Source organism: Caretta caretta, chromosome 8 (assembly GCF_965140235.1).
Source record: "Caretta caretta isolate rCarCar2 chromosome 8, rCarCar1.hap1, whole genome shotgun sequence".
In the NCBI taxonomy this organism is placed as follows: domain Eukaryota; kingdom Metazoa; phylum Chordata; order Testudines; family Cheloniidae; genus Caretta; species Caretta caretta.
The window spans coordinates 68775287-68800862 of record NC_134213.1 but is presented as its reverse complement, the minus strand read 5'-3'; positions in this window follow the sequence as shown (position 1 = coordinate 68800862).

Here is a 25576-nt window from a genome sequence, read left to right as displayed (position 1 = left end):
ATGTAATGAGACCTCTCCATGCCAAGCCAATAGGAAATGGAATTTCAAAAATTCCCAGGGCTTCTAAAGGGGAGGGGTGGATGGTTGTTTACCTGGCTGCAGGGCAGTGGAGTTCAAACTGCTGACCAGAGCAGTCAGGATGGTCATTGTGGGACACCTCTTGGAGGCCAATTAAAGCGTAAAATCAAGCATGGTGTCCACACTATCACTTTGTTGATAAAAAAAATTGCGCAAAAAGCCTTACGTCTCTCATCAGGGTGGTTTTATTTTGTCATCAAAACAGGGCATTTTTGCCACCAAAAGTTGCTTCACACTGTGTATGCATTCACTGTTTTGTCGACAAAAGCTGCCTTTTGTTGGCAAAACCGTGTATTGTAGGTGAGGCCTTAGTTGTAGACATATGTTTTATAAGAATTCCTGCTATTGCAGGATGCAGCAGTGTTACATGACTTTCCCCGCTCCCCTCCCCAAGATGGGTTAGCAGTTTTTGTGTCAAACGTGAATACATGATTTTGGTCCTTTTCACAAGATGCTGTCAAACAATAAATTTTATATGAAGTAACAAATTTCAATATACAGTATACCCAATGGCTAGCTGAAACAAAACCCAGTTCCTATGTGGCAAAAGATGACTGGTAAGAATAGCAACAATGCTGCATAACAGGTAATTCATAGATGCAAATTACTTTCATCTATACAATGCTGTATTTAGTGTCATTTTACTTTAAAAGATGCTATGTCTTATTTGCAAACTCTCCTCCCCTAAATCCACTTCCATCTTTTAACAAAACATATCATGTTCAAGTGCATCACATTAACTGAGCAATACAGAATAATTAAGTAATTTAATATCAACATAATGCTGCCATGTTTTCACATCACTCTTGGAAGTACCACTTTTAGAATCAAACTGTGGGATGGGATGAGTAGGTGCAGAAGTGTTCGTCAACTGGAGTCAGCTAATGTAAATCCTGCCTATCTTTAATTTGTTGAAAAATGTGATATTAAATTTAAGTACCTATTATACTTTCTCTGAACAGCAATGTCAAAGCAATGCAGAAGCTAGAAGGAAGTTGTTCTTTGATAGTTGCAACCATTTTTATGGATGTTTGAGAATGTGTTGCCAGCACTTTCGTTTAGTAAAGATTTTCTGAATAAGTTCACTATTAAGGACCAAATATGCTTACCCGTCAACGCCAAATAAGCAAATACGGTATTTAAACAATTACAAATGGTTTCTTAGCTATTAGAAAACTATTTAAACTGAAGATTTAAAATAAATGTCACTTTGGTATTATTTCATGAGGTACATACGATTATAGACTAACAGAACTACAAGTTATTCTAATTAAGACTATTCCCACATTTATAATTCTGGTTTTTTCTTAGACACAATTTTATAATGATTGGATAGTATCTGCTTTTTCCAGAAAGTACATTAAACTTTGGTTCAGCTCAAAACTGTGAAGAAATACACCACTTTGTATTAAAATAATTAAACTTTAAAATGTGGATTTAGATCATGAAAATAGGCATTTCAGTTAACAGGATCTTATAATGATATCAGATAAACTTGCCTGTATCCCACCTTTTCAATTTAGTCAAAGTTTTCGGCAGCTGTTTGGGTGACAGGAAAAGTTATAATAAAAACAGTGACAAAGTGCTAGAAGAACAAATGCAAATGCTCTTTTTTGTACTACACAGTAACCAATAAAACTAAGTTTCATATCAACATTAAATCAAAAGTAATCAACTGCCTTTAAGTCTTTATACTTGCATATGCAATGATATTTACAAACTCCAGAATTAATTATTTCTCTTTTCTTCCACCAGACAGAAGACACTAAGAAGGAGGGGGACAAACTCATTGGTCGTTTCAAGCCTTCTTAAATAAACTTAATCGGAGTGAAATGCCGAAATACAATGTAATTGTTCTAAAGACCATGAAAGGGACGCTAAATAGAATGTTAAGTAGGTATGTAGCTGAAACGAAGCCTGTTGATTTTTTGACCTACAACAGATTGCACTGTTCTTTCATTGAGTATCTGGACTCTCTAGGGATGTAAGTGTTTGGTCAATGAGAACAATGTGACTTAACTATCATCGGATGAGCTCAAGTCCCTGTTGTTGTTGTTCTTTTGGAATATAGAATGTACACTTTAATGGAAGATTGTTCAAACCCTTCAGCAATATCCCGTAGTCAAAACAGAGAGATTTCTACCAAAAAAAAAAAGTAAAGAACAAGATCCACCTTGTATCAATTATTCCTTCTCAACACATTGCTTAACACCATTCACAGCGGTCTTGCATCACTAAATCTCTTAATTTGTGATTAAATACATTTGATGATTATTCTGATTTAGTTAAACATTTGGATTGAAGATTGTGACCATAAGAGCTGCTCAATGACAACTGACAAAGGCTTCACTGTTCTATAACAACTTTTCTATCAGGCCTTACAAGCTCATTACATTTAACACATTGCTGTCACAGTATTTATCTATAAAGAATGTCATCTGAGATCTCAGATGATGGCCAGGATCACATGATCCTCATAACCAGTGTGATAAATGGTATTTAAGAAGCTGTGTATGTGTATGTGTTTTAAATCCTGTATCCAAGGTAGAACTGACAAACAAGTTTCTTTCAGACAACAGATAAGATGTAGATCTCGCTATCAAATGTAAATTAAGCATTGTAAGTCAACTTACAGGAAGCCTATTTGCATATGACATCAACATGAGGATGTGAAGTCAACTTAAAGTCACCAGGCACAGAGAATAAAGATTAGTTTTTTTTCTGACTCGGGGGACAAAAATAACGACTTTGGGGAATGTAAGGGAAAGGCAAAAGGACACATCTCTATCCATCACTGAGAGAGCAAACAAGACAGTAGTTTTTCATGGACTCCAGCCATGTACACTGGTGACACTAGGAGAATGCTTTAGGAGAAAAACTACTTTAGACAAGGATTTTAGCCTATTGAAATTAAGTTTAGACTCTGAGAAGCATGTTATACTTTTTGTTTTATATGTAACCATTTCTATTTTCATTATCCTTACTTGGTATCTCGTAAATGTTAATCTTTGATAATAAATGTATGATTGTTTCACTATAAATATATCTCAGTGTTGCAATACTCTAAAGGACCTGATCCTGAATTGTACCAATCAAGCTGTGTGTATACTGTTCCCTTGGCAACAGAAAACCTGGTGATTACTGTGAGCATCCAACATGAGAGGCTGGATACTATAGGTGGATACTGTTTGAGAGGCGAAGGGACTGTGGTGCACCAATTGTTAACCTGCAATGCAAAATAAAGGCTGTTAGAGCTCTGAGGAAATTGTTTGGGTGGCTAACAAAATGGTGTCAGGGAGCCGACACCCAGTTAAGCATCAGGAAGTGTCTCTTTTGCTCAAGCAGAGGGGTTATCCGTGGTGACTGTGCACCCTGAGGAACCATGACAGAGACCATATGTAGTGATTGGATATTTTCTAAGAGAACTGAGGTCAGGGAAGAAATGATAGATGGGGATAAGTCAACTGCTCAGTGATAAGTAAAGGTCTATGACTTTAAGCGTTATAACTTGTGGCAAAAGGTTTTTCATAGCAAGTTATTGCTATAACAACTCATTAATTATTTTATTTTCAAATTTGGCTCATATGTTTATTGGGAGAGAAATATTGTTTTTGTTGTTCTAAACTATTGCACTACTTTTCTTAAGTGGTTTAAATAACTTGAAGATACAGGCAGGCAAGATAAACTTGATTAGATATTCTATGGCAGCATTTCTCAAACTGGGGGTCTGCGAGAGTCCCACTGATCAACTTCTCCCCCTCTCTCCCAGTGCCTCCTGCATGCTGCAGAACAGCTGTTCCCAGGTGGGCGGGAGCCGCTGGGAGGGAGGGAGGGAGAGAAGTGGAGATGGGGTGTGCTCGGGGGGGGAGGGGGTGGAATCATGTCTGGGGCCACCAGCCCCACTGATCAACTCCTCCCCCTCCCTCCCAGTGCCTCAGGCATGCCATGGAACAGCTGTTCCCCGGCATGCAGGAGGCGCTGGGAGGGAGGGTGAGGAGGGGTGATGGGGGGCACTCAGAGGAGAGGGTGGAAAGAAGTGGGGAAGAGGCGAGGTGGGGGGGCCAGAAGACATGGGGTGGAGGTGGGGCCTTGGGGGAAAGGGTGGAGTGGGGGCTGGGCCTGGGCTCAGCAGGGGCTTTGGGGGTCCACAGCAAAATTTTAAATCAAAATGTGTGGTCTTCGGGTTACTAAAGTCTGAGAACCGATGTTCTATGGGAAGCTGGCGTAGGGAGTGAACACATGTTTCGTTGCATGCAGTAGCCATTGTTTCTGAGGAGAGATACTCCGGTGTTATGTAATGGTTGGAGTTTGCTAGACACTGAAGGCTTCATGCCCAGGTACACTGCATTGCTGTGGTCCAGCCAAGAGATAACAAAAGCATGAATAACTGAGGCCAGGTCATCGTTCGCCAGGATGAGACAGATTCTCCTAACAAAGTGAAAACGATAGACAGTATTACTTGTGGATATCACTATGTTGGAGTTTAACATCAGTGACGAATGCATGAGCACGCCTAAGCTATGGTCTTGAACTGACTGATTGCAGGTGTGTGCACCTTCATCCAAAGTGAATTGTAGTGTGGCTGCAAACTCTTCCAAATGCTTTCCTCTGTCCACAGTATCACCTCTGCCTTGCTCTGGGTTAGCTTCAACTCACTGGCCTTCATCCATGAGCTGATGTTGTCCAAGCACTGGGCCGTGTAGTAGTAGTAGTAGTATGGACATAAGTGGTGAAAAACAGATGGAGATGTGTAGCATTTGCATATTGCTGGCATTTGAATCCATGTCATCTGACCAGTTCACCTACTTGCTCTATGCAGATGTTGAATAGGAATGGAGAGGGATAGATACGTGCAAGTCTCCACAAGAGAGGTGTCTAGTGGGTGGAGGTGCAGTTTCCCATCAATACTCATTGGTTACGTCCCTCCAAGAAGGACTTAAACCATTTTAGTGCATTACCCAGGACCCTGTCACTTTTCTCAGGCAGGAGAGCAGTAATTAATGGTCAATAGTGTTGAATGCTGCACAGAGGTCCAAGAAGATAGGAATGGATGGCTGCCCTTTGTAAATTATCAGCAGGATATCATCCATCAGTGCCACGAAAGAGGTTTCAGTTCTGTATCTTGACCTGAATACAGATTATACAGGTCAAAAATATTAGTTTCAATTACATTAGCATTTGGCCATTTGTTAGCTTCTCTAAAGAGCTAGCTCAGGAATAGGGGTTTGACACTGACTGAACTGATGTATCCAGGGTGGGTCTCTTCAGTGATGGGTCAGACTATTCTGTCTCCCCATTCCAAGAAGAGTGCTCCAACCACCAGGCTATGGGCTATTCTTGGGTGGGTCTCACTCAATCTTTCCTGTTCAAGCTGTTCTGCTGTGTATGAAACAATTAACTAGTCACTGCTAGAGAGAGAGAGAGAGAGAGAGAGAGAGACTTACTCTATAACTTGGGAGGCGCGAGACCCAAATTCAAGTCCCTGATCCACTGAATATTTAACTATTTTGTGACAAAGCTCTGTCCTTGCCTCCGTGGGTCCCGCGTTTCCTGGCGGATTTCGCTAGCCTCAGAGGCTCACTGTGACCCTCCACGTAACTCTTCTTTCTCTAGAGACAAGGGTCACAGTCTACTGAGCCATTTTCATCATAAGCCAGCAAGGGAGGTGAGGAGAAGTTATCCTTCCTTGCACAGTCTCTGTTGTCTCCCAGTCTCAGTGATTAATCAGGGGGAAAGGTGGGGGGGAGGGGAGGAAGCCTGGGCCCACCCTCTACTCCGTGCTCCAGCCCAGGGACCCTAATAGTATCAGCTATGGTTGCTGACCTTTTAGAAACATGACATGTACAATTCCCTGGGCTACTTCCCCCCACAACAGCCCTCACTTCCTCAAGCTCCACTTCACCCTTACCTCAGGGCCTCCTTCCTTGTGCCTGATATGGTGTGTACTACTCAGCCTCTCCAACAGCACAACTTCCTCCCACAGCTCCTGACATGCACACCCACCTGACTGACTGGGAGGCTTTTAACTAGTTTCAGCCAGCCCCGATTGGCTTCAGGTGTCCCAGTCAACCTAGCATTCTCCCTGCCTTCTGGAAAGTTCTTAATTGGCCCCAGGTGTCTTAATTGACCTGGAGCAGCTTCCATTTCACTTAACCTGGTACCAGGGATTTGTTTAGCCTGGAGTTAATATATCTATCTCCCACTACTTTTCTATAGCTCTTCCAACTAGAAGTTAAAAGGGTGGCACCACCATCTCCTCACCTTTTCCTTCTCCTCACTGTCATTTTTTTAATCTATCCTTTTAAAAAAAATGCCTGGAGAATAGTTGTGCAAAACAGAGACCCATGGCAAAGGGTTGGGAGGGCTGGGAAATAACTGAAGATGACCAAAGAACTATTTGGATGTCAATAGTTATATGAATCTGACAACAGCTTAAAGTTCAGGAAAATTGTACTAATTCCATGATATTTTAAAATGTCCTTTTTATACTAAAGCAGGGTTTTCTTTTGGCTTTTGTTAAGCTTTCTAGGTGGTAAAAGTCACTTTGCCTTTGGCAACAATTTAAATTCTCCAGAAGTGCTCTGCCTGTCATGTCCTATTGCTGAAATGAAACATTAGCAGCAAAATTCTGCCTTCAATTACATCTGTGCAACTCTACTGGAGTCACCAGGGCTATACAGGAGATAAGCCCCAATCTAGAAAAGTGTTTAACTTGAACAAACCCTTTGAATTAATTGTTAGGTTTGTTTACAGTGTGGAATAGAATAGAAAGTAAGTTACTTATACGTGCTCCATTGCCATACTGTCTAAGCACATCACAGTCTCTAATGAAATTATCCTCGCAACCCCTGTGAGATAGGACAGTGCTATTATGCCCGTTTTACAGGTGGGGAGTGGAGGCATGGAGAGACTAAGAGTATGTTTACACTGCAATTAAAAAAAGCATGACACTGAGTCTCAGAGCTCAGGTCAGCTGACCGGGGTTTGAAGGGCTTAGGCTGTGGGGCTATAAATTGCAGTGTAGACATTTGGGTTTGGGCTGGAGCTCAGAGAAAAAAATGCAGTGATGGTGAAAAATATATGCTTTAAAACTAAAGCTTAAGAATCAGCTGTATGGGGGGGGTTGCATTCTCAGTTCCTCATTATTTTGACACTATTTGTAAACAGACTTTAGAACACATCAACAGCAAGAAATAGTTACAGCAAATGCAGAATAAAATGTTTCCTGCAAAGTGGACCATCTAAAACTTTTATAGTCTTATCATTCTGAGAATTTCTTGGTCATGATTCATTATCTACAATAAATTCCAAAATGTCAGGAAAATACAGTAAAACATTAAATTACTGTTTTTGGTCTACAGAAAAGAGGATTTTCTGTCTTGATTGGCATCAGCATATGAATATATTATTGTTTAGAGGTAGCCCCCAGAGTATAAATTAATATGTATAGAATGATACTTCATCTATTTCTTTCAGGGAAAATGGATGCTAAGAAAAAACCCTCCTCTTCTACCTTGCTCCTTCCTCTGGCTCCTGCCCTTTTCTTTCAGTCCCACTAAAAACTCCCCATTTTCAATAGAAATTGCTCTCTTTCTTCTGGTCCTTTCCCTCTGCTTTTAAACATGCTACATTATATTCTATCTGAAAAATTCCTTCCTTTAGTACTCCTTCTCTTCCTATACCACTAGCTTCTTCTGCCAGAATTTTCCTCTCCTCAAATTCTTTCTTGGACTCTCTGCACTCTTACTTCTGCCCTCACTGATATACTGGCCATACTGACAGGTTTCAGAGTAACAGCCATGTTAGTCTGTATTCGCAAAAAGAAAAGGAGTACTTGTGGCACCTTAGAGACTAACCAAGCTCATGCTCACGAAAGCTCATGCTCAAATAAATTGGTTAGTCTCTAAGGTGCCACAAGTACTCCTTTTCTTTTTACTGGCCATACGCTCACTGTTGACATTAATGATTCTCATGACCAAGTCCAGGATCCCAGCTCCATTATCATTCTCCTGTGACATGATCAGTCATGTCCTTCCCCTCATACTCCTGCACCTTCATCCCTACACCAGTTGTAATGCTGACCCAGAGAGAGTGGAGGCAGCTTAATCCAGGGACTAGTTTGTCCACCCCATAGGCTAAGAAAGCCCTGAGGGCTGCCTTGACTTGTGCTCTGTGTTGCCATAGCTTGTATGAGATTTGCCAAATTAGGGAATTGCTGAGGTGCAATTCCAGCCCCCGGTACAGCTCCTCCCACCTCCAGCCTTGTTCTAGAATGCTCTAGCACGTTTTAAAATGCCTCTGAGAAGCAGCCTTTGCCTGGCATAGAAGTTTCCTGTGCTGGAGACATTTTACAGAGTGTTTACATCTGCTTAGCTGATACAAGTGGGCCATAGGCTAACTCTGAATTTGGTCCTGTGTATCTAATGTATTTAACCTTTCTCCCCACATACTCAGTCCTGCATGTCCAGCTATCTTTCCAACAGCTGTTCCCAGTCAATTCAAATTGGACCAGGCGGGGGAGGGGGGGGAGGAACGACTCCTTATCTTACCCCTCTCACCTCCAAACTGTCTTCTCTCCTTCCCTATCAGTAATTTTACCCTCTCCCCAGAGATGCAGCTTCATAACCTTAACTATTCTTTCTCTTTCTGCCATAAGTAGGCTGTTATGTCCTCTAAAGTATCCCAAAATTGGATCTTCCTCCTTTATCCCTGCTACTAAACCTTTGGTCCATGCCCTAATCATCTCTTACCTTCTTTCAGGCCTCTCTGATTCTCTCTTCTGCACTCCTCCAATCCATCTGACATTCTGCTGTTAAAAATAGTCTCCTTTGCCTCCCACTCCGACTTTATTACTGAGCCTTTACACTGGTTTCCAATCTCCTTCACAGGTACTTCATCCTCTATTTCCTACATCTCTTCTGTCATACATAAAAAATATTATCTCCAATTACTCTTCCACTCACACCATAGGCTCTGTCAGATCAACATGCTAGGCTGCTCCCCGGTCTCTTTCTCAATAAGCAATCAGTACCTTTTCTCCACACCACACCATAATACTTCTGTTTATTCCTTCAAATCACTCATCTTTTTGGCTAGTCTTGCAATACTGACCTCTGCTCCATCATTTCTGCTTCATTTCCCCGCAGACTAGAAACATAGTGTAAGATTTCCCAAAGTGCTCACTGCTGACCTGTTGGCAGTCACCCTCGATCTTAGGTGCCCTCTCATAGTGAAGACTACCACTCTCTGTGGCTCCTCAGCCTCTCTGGCAGCCACCCTGTCCTTCTGCTCTGCAGCTTTGCAGCTGTTGTGAGTCTGCCAATCATCCACAATGGAGCTGGCAGTTAGTTTTCCTATTAACCCTTTAGCAGCTGAGACAGCACAGGGTCTGTACACTCCATGACATGGCTCAGTTCTGCTCCCAAAGAAACCTGTAGGAGCAGAGGTAAGCCAGTGCTGTGCCCTCTTGAAGATCTCATCCATAATGTATCAAAACAATGAAAAAAGAGAAACCAATCAAAGCATAACCTGTGATTTGTATGGTTAACGGAGTCCTCTTTCCCACGTCCCCCTTCTACTTTATTTTCTACCCTTAGTCGTGCTATGGCTTAGGTTCCAACCCTGCATGGGCTCAGCCTTGTGCCATGTGGATTTCAGTGTCAAATACAGAGTTTTAGGGTTTTACTTTGTTTCTCTGTCTGTAAAGCGCCATGTATATCTATGTGGAACTGTAGCAATAATAAACAAAATACTAATTACTTATAGAGAACAGTGTCATCTTCTCACCAGCATTTCAGATGCCAGAACTACAAGCTGAGCTCCATCCTTATTTAATAAGCTGTCTCAATCAGAATTACTCCACATATCCATAAATGCTTAAAAAAACCTACTATGGGCCAAATCCTCTTCACTTTACTCACAGAATAAGACTCACTGAAGTCAATGGGATTATGTGTGTGAGGCAGAAGGAGCTGTCTCTATAGATACATAGATATAAATATAATATTAATAAAAATACTTAGTACTTATATACTAGATCACTTTTCATCATCAAAGCAATTTACAGACATTCATCCTCATACTGCAGAGAAGTTGGTAAGAATCCTAGGGAGATTTTAGGTCTAATTTAGACTCTGTTTCACCATGGGGAAGGTCTGCTCAAATGGAAACTCAGAGAAAGTGAACTAGATCTTACAAGAGTATATTATACAATAGAATTATTTAATGATTCTTCAGTACAGTCGAGACAAAATTAATTTTATGGTCCAGATTTTCCAAAAACCCATGTGGGGTACTGCTGAGCACTTTAGACACCTGGCTCTTTCTTTCTTTCTTTCTTTCCTTCTTTCTTTTCTTTTCTTCTTTTTTTTTTAAAAGATGCCTAAATGGGAATTTTGCTCAATGAGCACTTTTAACAATCTGGACCTACGGAATTACTAAGAGCAACCTCTTTCAGATAGGCCAAAAATACTAAGTCTCTGCATGGCCTAGATTCTCATCTCAACCCATGTTTGCAAAACCAGTGTATTTCTTATTGCACAGAACAGTGGACAGGTTCTAAGAAGCCTAGAAAGAGGTTATAGATCCTGTGTGTGCTCCATTCTAGCGCACCTGGATATGTTTAGGGCATGATATAGAGGGACAATTGAAACTGGTGGGGATAAATGGGAAAATTTAGTTCCTGTTGTAGCAACCAGGCAAGCTACTAACAAACTTCAACAGGACTTTATTTTTAAAGTGGAAACCTCTTTACCAAGCTGCTGCTGCACCCTCAGTAGCTCTCACTCCGCCTCTTCAACTTCCCCCCCTCCTTCCTGTTTCCTGTCCTTTCAGACTCCCAACAGCCAGTGCTCCCAGTTCTAATAATGGCAAGCAGCATCTAAACACCACACTTCCCCACATCCCAAATCCTCAATAGATCACTCTTCTGTACAGCCAATATACACAAACTAGATGCAGGTTCTAGGATTTTCCCATGCACTTTGAAATGCTACAGCTCCACATGCATTTTTGCTAATAGCTGGAAAAATTGGCAGATGTTTCCTCAAAAAACAAAAAACAAAAAAAAATGGTTTATACGATACAGTAAGATTTTGTGTTCAATTTATCTTTGAAAGTAGGAATATATTAAGCAACTAAATATGGATACATTTGTCCACACTATTATTTTTGGTGGGTAGAAGGAGGGATGAGAAAGTCTCTCCTTTATACCTCTATAAAATCTACAATAAGCTTATTCTTTGTTTCTCTCCAATGCTACCATATTGTTGCTGCATAGGGACTCTAGGCTTCTCTTTTCTACCAAGCATTTTGCCTTTCAGCTCACTGAGAGCTGTTAGCAATTCATAACATTACAATGCTCTCTCTCCTGCATGTAACAATTTTTCTTTATAAATATACCCAGGTGGAAGTGGTTGCAGGATCTCTTAATGATCAGCACTCCAGTCTCTCCCTTGTGTGGAAATCAGGATAGAGTGCTTATTTCCATTTCTTTATCCTTATTCACAGTCCTGTACCATGCCAAGAGAGTAAAAGACTGAAACAAACTGTGCCTCTCTCACAGTCTCTTCTGCATTGAATTGCAATGCTCCTTCATTTTATCTACAACTTTTCCCTTCAATAAGGCTACTAGTGCTCTCTGACTTCTAACTCCACTGAAGTCCTTTGTAGAATGCCTCTTTACAGCAAAGACTTCTCCCAAAGCGTGTGGCTGGGCAAGGCCTGCTTTATAGAGAGGGAACAGTGAAATTTAAATTCTAAGGGTGCTTTGCCACTTGTTTTTGTATCAGTCTATGTTCATGCTGTGCTCTAGGAAATTGATAAAAGCAAAAGAGCAGGTTCAGAATGTGCTGTTATTCTGTCAAAACTGCATTAGAGATGCGAAATAAATCTCCAGGTGCATTATTGTGTTAAGCATGAAAAAAATATCATCTCTTTCTAAAGTCCAGTTATTCTCTATCATTTCTAGAGCAGCCTCACATTGCCAGAATTGCCCTGTTTTTAAAATACCATCGCAGGAAACTTAAAGAACTTAGTTTTATTTTTGAAGAGGTTTTTTTTTTTGTCGGTAGATGATACATTCCATAGTCTTCCAGGCATGACATGAACTAATGGAGGATTCAGAGTTGATCAGATCTCTTTCTGAAGGCCAACACCTTGGCATCTAGTAGGAAACATAATTGAAAGAGGACGAACAGGAACAGTCTGTTTTGGGGAGCCCCATTGAAAACACTGAGAATCTTACCACTTCTATCCCACCCCCAAATATACTTGAATGGTTGAGAGAGTCTAAACTTCCTCCCTGCCCCCATGTGGGGAAGCTTAAATGTTAAATTCTCGTCTTTTTTTTATATTTTAAAAAATTAAACAAAAGTAGCAAACAACATTATATATAAAGAATTGCACACATACATCTATAAGGCAAAGCAATGAGTTAGAATTTTGAGATATATTTAAACAACAAAACTATATTCTACTATTCCCATCTTCTTGACTCACTACTCTCAGTTTCAGATGTATTATCAACATACTGCGAGCCTATGGACCATCATTTGCAAGGAAAAGAGCAATTTTATGATAGCTCTTTAATACTGAACTGTATGCTGAGATCATCAAATGAAAAGTGGTGTATGCTTGTAAGTGGCAAAGTATTACTATCATCATCCCACATTGAATCTTTGCATGTTAGATATTCAGGTATTATTTTTACTAGCAGCTTTTAGAGATATTTTTGAGCAGATGAACATCTAAGAACTATAAAAGGGAAAGTTAACAAAAGACCAAAAGGTCTTCTGAATCACCTTAACAGCAATTAAAACTAGTGAGCATAATAGGAGGTGTAAAAATGGATCGAAGCCATTTTTAAAACTTAGCAAGATCTCCCCGCCCGCTCTTTTCCTCCCAGACAAGTCATATGATGATCATGCACCCAAGTGAGTTAAGTATTTTGGTCCCAGACAGCCCTAGATACCACTGAAAACATTACTATTGTTTTATAAACATCTTAACCAGGCGCACTTTTTTTGCAGTTTCTGAATAAAGTTCTGTGTCGTAAAGTAAAGATTCAGGACCACTTTCCCCTTCCCATCCAAAATAATATGAGAGGAAGTATGCTCTTGTGACTGATATACTGGACTGGGACTCAACGGATCTAGCTTCAGTTCCAGGCTCTGCCAATATTGCTGGTGTGATCCTACATAAGTCACTTAGGGTTAGATTTTCAAGAGAGCTCAATACCTAAAATTTGGCCATTTATTTTGCTGCCTAATGGGAGAAGAGGGTTTTTTTTGGAAATCTTACCTTGAATGTGGATGCTAAGCCCATTTGAAAATCTGACCTTTAGTTTCTCTAAACTGCAGTTCCCATCTGTAAAATGAGGGATAAAAAACACTTCCTTTCCCCACTCACTACTTAGATTGTAAGCAAATGGGGCAGAGGCTGTCTCTGACTAAGTTTTTGTACACCATCTAGCACAGTGGGGCCTTGAGGTGCTAGCTTGTACAAATAATCATGATAACAACAAATACCTGAGAATACTCATACAATTGATGATCCCTATCATCATGTCATTTTTGAGAACACCTGAAAATATAACACAAACACACTACTTTACAAAATCTTTGAAATCAATCTGTGTTTTAATTTCTCATGCCCTGTTTTTGAGTTTAAGAATATAATATCTACAGGTCAAACAAGCTCAAGGACCTCTCTGTTTTGTTTTGAATTGGCTAGATGGATTTTGTTTGATGGACACTCAAACTTCAGGACAGAAAGATTGGATACTTTAAATTTCATATAAATACGCAAGGATTGTACTGAAAGAAATAAACTATTATTGGAATACTTTTGAGTTGAGTATTTCTCGCTGTGCTTTAAGAATAGCACATAATTTTGAGCGGGCCTTTACAGCAAACAAACTTTGATTCACTTCTACATGTCTGCGAGATACCTCCCACCTCTGCCAGATTATGCAAATCATTTCAAAGGGATCAGTCAGCTGCATAAATGGATGAATATCGCACAATGAAAAATTTTCCACCTCCAGTTGCTTCCTGCATTGTTGTTGGCATATAGTGAAGTGGCAAGTCCCCCATGCAGTGCAAATGTTTTGGCTTGCTAGGGTAACATGGAGATTGTTAGGATGTGCCAGCTCCTCAAGAATAAATAAAAAAGGAAAAAAGAAAGCTATAACAGGAGCAAAGAAAACTCACCAGCTGGAAGGGAGGGAGGTGCAGCCTGCAGCAGTTCAAATGCAAAATGAGCACCTTAGGGCAGCAGCTGCTCATCTTTCCCAAAGTTAAAGGGCCAGGCACCACAAAAGCCTGCTGGAAAAGGCTCCTATAGAATGGCTGATTTATTTCAGAGTAAAAATAATGACAAACACAGAACAAACAAATATCAGTCCCCATAGGGAGCAAAGTGTGTTGCTCACACTGTTACAATTTCAATTCAATTTCACTGTTCATTTTCAATTCACTCACACCATTTTCCCACCCCACGCAGACAGGCAGGCAAATTCCTTAGATTTAAGGGTGCAATTCACAGAAAACAAAATGAGAGGACTTTTGTATTTCCCTGCACTGGGCTAGTCCCCCTATACTAATTAGAGCAGACAGAGCACTGTTCTAAATTGAATTGGTAGCCTATGCTTCCAGGGAATCATTGAGGTAGCTGGGGACTGCTGGAGCTCAGGCATACCGAGGCCATGCCCATTTTCCCCAGCCACACCCTCTGTTCTGACTGCAGCCAAGAGGTCCGGCACAAGAGGTCTTAGGTCTCCCCTCCCCATCTACAGGGGAAATCGTCCTTTGGTCATGTAAAGTTGGCTTTACAGCATCCTTGGGCTGATGAATCCATGCAAAAGCTGCCTTAACTCAAGGATAATTCTATTCTGTATGGATTCTTACACCACATTTATCATAGTCATATTTGAGCACCTTCTAGTAGTGCATTAAACAACATGACTAACATTTGTCATGTGTTTGTTCTCTCCTCCTCTCCCTGGGGGGAGAAGCGTGTGCAGTGAAGTGTCTTGTTTTGGTAGGGATTTTTGTTTTTGTTTTGTTGGGGTTTTTTGGGGGGAGGACTTATAAAAATATACATTATGCTATGTATTTATGTTACTGAAGGCAAGGTAAAAGAAATGCCCCTTGTACTTGGAATAGGAGGTGTTGAGGTTTGTGATGGTCCTTAGTTCCTGGAGAAGTCCATTCTATAGTCTCAGACCTGCCCCCTGAGAATGTTCTGTCTCCCACACAGATTCTAGCCCACAGCATCAGCCTCATATATTTACACAGCTACATACACCATCAGACTATATCCCAGTAAGCCTATATATTATGTATCGAAAAACAATTATTACTACTAATTATTTAGGCAGAGAGCAGAATAAAATGCCTCCTTTTCTTGATGACCAAGGATTCCGTTCCTCATCTAAATGGCTTCTTGTTTAGTTGATATACTATGTATAGAGACTAAGATAACTTGTGTTTATAAATATAATAGATTAAGTAGGTAAAGGTAAAACAGACTAGATGAGATAAACAGAACCCTTAATGAAGCCCTATCTTTAAGAGGACTGATTTTATTTGTAAATACCCTTTACCTACAATGTACTTTTTCACACCATGTATGTATTTAGGAGTGGCCAGATAGCAAGATGCTTTCGCAAATGTTCTTGACTGCAGAATTCACTGCGCACTTCTCATGCTTTTCAAGAACCCAAATTCTCTGACCCTCAGGGCATGGTGCAATGTCTATCTATATTATCTGTCTTTTTGCTGGAGTGTGATCCTACAGCAATAAAGTCAAGGGGAATTTTGCCATGGATTTCTCTGAGTGGGGCTGGGTGCTACGTGAAGAGGAAAATTTCAACCTCGTTTAGATGAAAGGGTTGGTGGTCAATATTTGCTCAACTTGATTTTTAACTTTTTTTTGTATATATACCTAGGCACTTTCCCCGCTACTGCTTTAAAATAAGTTATTGGAGATAGGGAGGAGGCAAAACAATGGATTAAAGCACTAGCTTTTCATGTATGAAGACCAGAGTTTCAGTTCCACTGACAAGAGATTGCAAGCAAGACTGCTTCAAGGGCTCGATTGTCATTTTAGCTGTGCTGGTGTAAATCAGGAGCAACTCCAAAGTCAATGGAATTACACTGTTGTAAAATTAGTTTAAATTAGAGAAGAGTTAAGCCCATTGTTCCAGCACAGTCCCTAGCAGAGGTTTGTTCAGAGCACCAATCAATACGCAGTCAAGCACAGCTGTTGTTCTCTCCTCATGACAGGCAGAGGACAGTAATAACAGCAATACTGCAAGTCAGGATTGAGAAGCATCAGCAAATCTGCACAAATAACCTTACGCAGCATCTTCTCACATTATGACTGGCTTTATTCGTTTCTTATATACAAACACCAAACATATATTAATGTAGATTATTTTATACTGGACTTAATATTAATGCTGATTTTCTTATGTGTCTTATTTGTTGTGCTAAATCACTGACGATGTTCTGGTAATCCTTTACTCAGATTTAAATTACTCAGATGACTTGGCGCTCTGAGTACATTTGATGTAAAGGCTGCCTGAGAAATGAAAAGTGCTGAGCCTCTAATTTGGAAATTTTGTTTCTCTTGGGCTACCAGGCACTATGGTTAATTTCAGCTGCTGGCAATAAACAACTCCAACATGAGGGCTATTAAGAGACAATCATTCTAAGTAAGCCTCATGGGTGACACAGAGACTATGCTGCCAGGAATCGGTTTTAAAACTGAACAGACACAACTATGCAGAAAATGCAACTTAGCCACACGGATTAATGAGACACAGAAATAAAATTCTGGCTAACAAAACTCAATGTTCTGTTTTACCTGTATGTGATTTTATTAAGTATGTATCGTTAAACTTGAAAGTAACCTATTAGGTATTCTTTATTACTGTACTTAGACATGCTACTGAATTTAAAATCATCCATAAATAGTTTTCTATTCTAAGAATGTTTTAATATGAAAATAGTGTTCTTTTCCCTAGAGCTTTTCATTGCAGTTTCTTTTATAGAAACCCAAAGAGATTTTGTAATGCTGAAACTAAACTGGTTTAGTATGGTAATAGTCTATTTTAATATTTTCATCTTATACGTGTTCAGAAACACTAAAAGTCAAACACTTCTAAGCATGCTCCCCCCGCCCTCCTCCTCCACACACACTTTCCTCAATGATTCTTTAAAACTGTTTTGTGGATTTTTAGACTGAGTAATACCACGGCTGTTTCACAGCATAGCCTGAGGCTGCAAATGCTCTGAGTCCTCAAACATTATCCTTCAAAATTTTTAGAAGTATCTCAATGCTTTGTTTAGCAATCTCATGGATTCTCACACTGAGGTTCAAGCAGCCGAGTATTCGCAATAATTAACAATCCGTCCAACTTTTTAAATAATACATATTAACATATTATATATTATACATATATAATACATAATAACATATACTGTGCTGATCACATCTCATTGTTAACTAGACACATCATCAACTGCTGATCATTGAGGGTCTTATCTTCAGCTGGTATAAATCAGCATAGCTTTGTTGACTTCAGTGGAGATATATGAATTTACCCCTAAGAATATTTTCTATTTAAGTCTATTAGGGTTAGCAAATCCAGCATAAAGGGTTCAACAGGGTTATGAGTGGATATCTCCAAACATGAGAATATTTGGATGAATATTTACTTAAGAAAATCTAGTGGTAAGAAATTTCTGCCTGCAGATGCTCCATTTTACTTCTGATAATAGATTTCTAGTTTGTCTTAATTTATGATAATATATCACTTTAAGAGCTGTAGCAGGAATTAATTATGGGAACAAATTAATTTGCTGATGAGAACCATGCTCTTCTCAAAATAAAAACAAAAGATATCAAAATCACCCATAAAATCTAATTTGCAAAATTCTCACACACTGCAAGGTTATAATTGTAATTAGCAAAGAGGCATTACATAATTTTGTTTAGAAACACAGGAATGCGTTTAAAAGTAGGTTTGAATTGCAGCTGAGCACCTGCAGGGTTCTCTTTCACCATGGGTACCACATGAACTCAGTTTCTGAGCCACTCAGGCCTCTCTCCACTAGGGTGGATTTTGCATTTATTCTCTAAGGGGTTGATCGCACAGCACTAAAAATCATTATCACTGACTTCAATTAGTACAGGATCAAGCCCAAAGTCCCCGAGTACATTGAAAAGGGTTTCTGGAAGGGTATCTTGCATAATTCTGCTGAAACACACAGGCTGATTTTTAACTTGTATCAATAGGTGCTTTACCCCTGTTGTTGCCCCTAGCTTTGTCATTAGCAGTAGAGTGAATTTAGGAAAACTGGTCAGTTTTACTACTGCTATTAAGATCCTTTTGGGGAGCATTAGACTTTTAATCATCATATTAGTTTTAGGCTGCTGTTACTGCTGCTTGGGAAAGTTGCTAGCAACAGCTGTAACAAATGTAGACACTGCCATTACTGATAGGTGAAGAGGATAAAACATTAAAAAGGAAGGACTCGGGAGGAGTATATTAGCAGACAACATCTCCAACTCACAACAGCTCAGGTAGGGAGCTCTGGAAGAGGGGGAAAAAGGCAAAACAACTCCCTTACAGCAGTTAGAGGGATGTGGTGTATCAAGCAGGCAAGGTACTAACAAGCTTCAACAGGACTTTATTTTCAAAGTGGAAACCTCTTTACCAAGCTGCTGCTGCATCCTCTGTAGCTTTCTCCCAGCCTCCCAACTCCTCCCCCATCCTTCCTGTTTCCTGTCCTTTCAGACTCCCAACAGCCAGTGCTCCCAATTCTAATAATTACAAGCAAGATCTAAACACCACATTCCCTCCTCTCTTAAGAAACTCTCCCAATTAAAATAAACATTATTGTTCTAACCCCAGGAACAAATATGAAACAAGACACTATACTTTTGGCAGAAATATTACACGGAAAACACTGTAGATACTACATAACAGAGTCTTTAGTCCAGATAGGTGGTCGTCTGGGTCTGATGAACTGTCTCTCAAGCCCTAGTTCCAGTGCAATGTCTTGTTGTGTTGGTACTATGGTGAAGTCATCCAATGCAGACTGGGTGTTGGCATAATCTCCTCTTGGTGCATAGGCAGGTGCAAGATAAGAAGCATTCCATACCCCCCATCAGAAAGTCGGTAGGTGTAAGGTCCCTTCTTCTCTATGATTTTAAGAGGAGCTGTGAATTTATGGTTCCCTTTGCGTAAAATTCCAGGTTTTTGTATTCTAACGAAGAAACCACACTGAAACTTTGGTTCCTTAGCACCATGCCGCTTGTCTATGAAAACCTTAGACTTCTGGTTCTGTTCAACTGTTTTTCCTCACATCATCCTCATTTGGGGCATCAGGTCGTGCCTTTAACAATCCAGCAATGTTCAGTTTACTATTCATCTGTTTCCCATGCAGTAACTCTGAGTGATCCTTGCATCGTGGCATGTCGTGTAGCCCGGTATGCTTGCAAGAAATCAGTAGTGAAGGGTATCCACAATTGCCCTTCCAGTTTAGCGTTTGCCAACTCTCTTTCAAACTTCTGTTAAACCGTTCAATTTCCCCATTGGCTTGAGGGTAATATAGGGATGACCTTCTGTGTAAAATGTTCCTCTGTGCTAGAAAAGTTTCAAACTCCAGGGAAGTAAATTGACTACCATTATCTGAAATCAGTTCTTTGGGGTTACCTTCCCTGCTAAAAACTGAAGAGAGGAACTTAATTACTGTAGCAGAAGAGATTTGCAATGTAAACACTACCTCAAGCCATTTACTGAAATAGTCTATTAAAGTGATGGCATAACGACAGTCAATTGGAGCAGTATCAAAGGGTCCTACAATGTCAATCACCACTTTTTCCTATGCTGTCTTATCATGCGTTTGGCAAGTGACACAGAATTTTAGGTGTCAGAGTAGCAGCCGTGTTAGTCTGTATTCGCAAAAAGAAAAGGAGGACTTGTGGCACCTTAGAGACTAACAAATTTATTTGAGCATAAGCTTTCGTGATGCATCCGATGAAGTGAGCTGCAGCTCACGAAAGCTTATGCTCAATTAAATTTGTTAGTCTCTAAGGTGCCACAGGATTTTATGAGTGCTTCAGTTTGAGAGTCTATTCCTGGCCACCAATACAGATCCTGTAGTCATTGTTTGGTTCTGACAATTCCTTGATGAGTATCGTGTGCCAGGTGTGAGTTTTGACTGTAATTATTCTGGCACAAGGAGCTGGTGTGTACCTTGTAGCACACAGCCATCAAACAAAGAAAGCTCATCCCAAACTCTAAAATAAGGCAGCAAAACTGGGTCAAGGTTTTTAGGGTGACTGGGCCATCTCTTTGTCAGAAATTCCCATAGGTTTTATTGAATTGGACATGCTGAACAAGCAGCTTGAAATTGTTCTCTTGTAACTGCAGTGAGAGTGCTAGTAATAAGTGCAACCACTACATCCTCATCCTCCGGTGGACCATCTGGTGAAGGCAAAGGCAGGCGAGAAAGGCAATCAGTGACCACATTTTGGTTTCCAGGCTTATATTCCAATTCCTAATTGAAAGAGAGTAGTCTTGCAGACCATCAAACAATACGGTATCCTGCTCTTCCCAGTCCTTTCGTGGTGAGCAATGTTGTCAAAGGGCTGTGGTCTGTGTGCAACTTGAATGTGCAGCCCCACAGGTAAGTTCTCCATTTTTCAGCAGCCCAGACACAAGCAAGTGCTTTTTTTTGACTGTAGAATATTTTCTCTCAGCATTACTTAGTGTCCTTGAAGCAAATGCAACAGTCCTCTCTGTGTTGTCCTCATGCAGTTGTGTGAGAACAGCCCCAAGTCCATAATCAGAAGCAACAGTAGTTACAATTGTGGGCAATGCAGGACTGAATAGCGCAAGTACTGGACTATGTACAATCAAGTCTTTCACCATTTCAAAACTAGCTTGTGCATCCATTGTCCACACTAAGGTTGAACTTCTCCGTAGTAATTCCCGTAATGGTTAGGTTTGAAAATCTGTTGGAGGAGGAGCATTTGAAATTGCCAGGATATGATCTGGATCAGGTTTTAGTCCAGCCCGTGAAATTGTATGCCCCAGAAAGGAGAGTTCAGTTTGTCTAAATGCAGTTTAGTACAGACAGCAGATTATCGTCATGCTCCTCAGAAGTATTTCCAAACATGATAATATCATCCAGATAGCACTGAACTCCATGTTGATTCTTCAGAATCAATGACATTTTTTGAAAGGCACTTGGGGCAGATGCGAGACCGTATGGAACACGTTTAAAACGAAATAGTCCCTCGTGAAATAAATGCTGTGAGGTCTCTGTTATCTTCATGCAACATAACCTGGTGGTATGCACTCTGCAAATCAAGAGTAGAAAACATCTTTGCTCCACGGACTTCTGCAAATACTTCTTCTATGTGAGGAAGAGGATGGCTGTCAATCACAATAGCTTTATTTGGCTCCCTTAAGTCCACACAAAGGCGAATGCCTCCACCCTTCTTCTGCGTCACTACTATAGATGAAACTCATTCCGAGGAGTCTCTCTCTTCAATAATGTCCTTTTGAACAAGTTTTCTAAGTTTCTCTGAAACAGCTTCCCTGACTGAAAATGGTAAGTGCCATAACTTCTGTCGTACAGGCATCATCACATTATTCCGCATTTTAACTTTATGCAGAAACCCATAAGCACAGTTGAGTTTCTCCTCAACCTGGTGTTGGGTCCCAGGTGAAACTGGTGTGAGTACCGCAAGAGTGTTTTGTTGAGGAAGATCAATTCGTCCATTAACTACCCTGAGATTTAAAGCAGCCAATAAATCTCTGCCAAGGAAAGAAGTGCCTTTGTGGACAATGTAGAAGTCTGCAATTACACAGCAATCATAACTATTGTTATGACAAAAGTAACCATCGTTGGCAGGCAGCCACATACTGGAATATGGTTTTTCAAATAGCACACCAAGTGAAGCTTGGGTTCAGTAAGAGGCACATCTTTAAAGTAATGCAAACAGATGGAATCAGGTAGTAAAGATACTGCTGAGCCAGTGTCCAACATTAGCTGAATAGAGTGTGGTTTGCTTGAGGGTATGGCGGAAACGTTTACAGTGCACTTTATCTGTTCTGGAATATGTGCAGTAGTGATTTTGTCCACTCTCAGCACAAAAACATCTGGTATTGTAACTGCATGCACCTGTTGATTGAACTGGCTACTGCGACATACTTTAGCAAAATGCCCAATCTTTTTGCAATGATTGCACTGAGCTACTTTTGCCAGACATCCTGTGTAGCTTGCAAGGTGTTGTGGGGAGCCACAGCGAAAACATATTTTTACTGTATTTTCAATTTGCTGATTTGGTGGTTTTTCATTAGTTTTCCTTTTGCAATTGTGTGTCTGCAGTGGTAGTGAACTTTTCTGCAAAGGAGTCACAGCCTGGATTGTGCCTCCTGTATCCATGCTCATCACTTCGGCTTCAGCTGTAGCTGACTCAGTCTGAGTAGCAATGGTTATTGCTTTTACTAGTGTAATTTGTGGTTCTAGAAGTAAGCGTTCTCCTACATGAAGCATGGTTGTTTTCTCAATGAGCTGGTCTCTAATCATCTCATCTGCCATATTCCCAAAGTCACAAATTACAATCAGACTCCTCAGGGAAGCAATATACTGCATTATAGTTTCCCCTGGTTTCTGCTCACGCTGATTAGCTACTACATTCACTTTTGGCACAAAAAAATTCTTTAATGCAGTGAAAGTGCAGTCTCATATTTATCATCTGCAAGGGGAAAGTGTAAAATATACTCTGCCTTCTACTCCACAGCAGTGGATTAGCAGAGCATGCTTTCTTACTTCAGAAAACTCTGTAGCACTGACTGCAAGCAGATAAGTCTCAAACAGGTAGTAAAAGCAATTGGAGGCTCACCTGGGCTTTGCAGAAAGGGTGCAGGTGGGTTCAGAGGCAGAAGATCCATCCTCATCGCCAAAATGTTGTATCAACCAGACAAGGTACTAACAAGCTTCAACAGGACTTTATTTTCAAAGTGGAAACCTTTTTACCAAGCTGCTGCTGCACCCTCTGTAGCTATCTCCCAGGCTCCCAAGTCCTCCCCTGTCCTTCCTGTTTCCTGTCCTTTCAGACTCCCAACAGCCACTGCTCCCAATTCTAATAATTATAAGCAACATCTAAACACCACAATGGTGTTTCATATTTATAAGAGAGTTACTAGCCAGAGGCTGAGGTAAACGATAGAGCCTAAGCCCAGGGTCCTGGGACATTGTGGGGAGTTGACCCAAGGGAGGACAAGCTGGTTTAGAATTGCCTGGCATCATTGTGGCACATCTGATTCTATCTCTGTGAGTGAGTCTGTAGGAGCTCTGCCAGCCAATGCTGCCTGGGGGGGGGGCGGGGCGGGAGGGGGAGGGGGAGGTGGCAAATCAGCTCGTTTACCACCATTCTAGCAATGTCCCCTTCCTGGGCAGTGCTGCTACATTTAGGGCTGTACTGTTTGGCAGCAGGCTCCCTATAGAGCGGGTGGTTGTGAGTGCCTAATTATTTTCTACCAACACCCCTTTTCCCTAATGGACTTTCCAACACTGGGGCCCTACTCCAAGATCTGCACAAGCAAAAGCCAGTGCAGACCTTGAATGAATGGGACATATTCTGATCTGTTATTCTGGAGTAAATTGGCTTCTGGAGTAAATTGGAGTTATTTCAGATTTATACTGGTGTAGTCAAGATCCGAATCTGAACCATCTCAAGCAGCTTGGGGTATATACTACACAGGGCTTTAAAAAAAAGTGCATGCACTATTCACTCACAGCAAGTCGAAGCTTTAAATTGTGACTTGGATATATAACCATGCAGCAGTGCTTGCATTTGTAGAATTGGAAAATAAATTTATTTTCCATAGACATTCATTTGGAACAGCAATAATGTTTTAGCTTTTACTAATCTCAACCCTTCAGGTGTGATTAAGTAGTTCAGCACCAGAACCAAATGAAAAATTGAGTGACTTTACTTATTCGAGTTTAATAACTTCTTAATTTAAGAAAGGATATTTATTTTCCCATAAAATATTGGAAATTTTTTGGATTAAAACACCTTGCCTTTTAAAAACACCAAGGAAAAGCTAGCTTGCTGGTGCTTTGACTCTGTATTATCCTGCCATGTGAATGACCAGAGCTTTTCAGATGGAGTCTTGCTCTCAGAAAGCAGAATGACCAAGGTACAGATCAGGAAGATGTTGTGTTCCATTTCCAATGCTTTGGCTCTTTACCATCCACCCTAGATGTAATCTTAACTAAAGCTATGCATGTGGCATTTATCCTTCCTCTGCCCTCCCACTTTGAAAATAGATGATTTAAAAATATTGTTAATTCTTGCAATATTGGGTGTTCTTTTTCAAGTTCCATCTGCTGGATCCTCTGATTATGCAATAATCTCAGCTTTCATTTTAAAAATTGAGTTTCTGGCTCTCATGGAGAAAAGCTTGAAAATGTGACCTCAGTGCATCCTAAGGCTTAAAATCCAGGAGATGAAAAATACCCAGCTCCCCCACCCACCCACTCCCCCAAAAAATCCTGTAATTTTTAAATCAATTTCATAATTTTGGGGGGCCCAACTCATTTTTGAACACTTGTGGATGGCAATATTGCTTTAAAACCTTATGTTTACATAGCTCTCAACAGCTAGAACAATCTATATGTGTTTTAAATAATTTATATAGAGTACATCATAGTGAAAACTAGATTTTATTCCATAAAAATGCCCACATTGGCAGCACCTAGAAGTTGTGGGTAACAATAACAAAAAATAACACTATTCATATAGCAAATATAAGCAAAGAATTTATGGGGAAGCCAGGGATGTTCAGATTGGTGAGTATTTTCCTAACTACACATCATTTTTGCTAAAAACCCTACACTGTTTTGTATTTTCTTCTTGTTCTCCACTGTTCTGCATGAGACCTGTGCCTTGCTGGAGTAGGTGGTTCACAGCAATCTACAATTTTTCATAAACTTCATTTACAGGTATATAATAGCTAGTTATTACCTCTAGGTTAGAGGATAATCCCAAGGGTCTAATTAATGAGTTAGAAAGCAAAAGGTGTGAAAACTAGTTTATACCAAAAAGCAAAAAAAAACCCCCAAAACCCTAATGAAATTGCACCCACTTGTTTAATAATTGATTGTACTAATTTTAAAATGTACTTCATAACTAAATCGGACATACATAACAACACATTGTGCAAAGACATTGATGCATGATTGTTTTGTGACTACTTCCCAAGGACTGAGATTTGTTTCTCCCTAAGGACCATTCTTAGGACCAGGGGAGGTAATGCTTTATGCTAAAGATAATATACCATGTACAAAATTTTCTTTACAAGAGTGTTTTAGTGACTCTTTACAGCTTGCATATACGTGTTTAATTTTCTTTCTGGCCAGGGAGGTCATTTAGAATTCAGAGATATCAAAAGGGTATTCTGAGT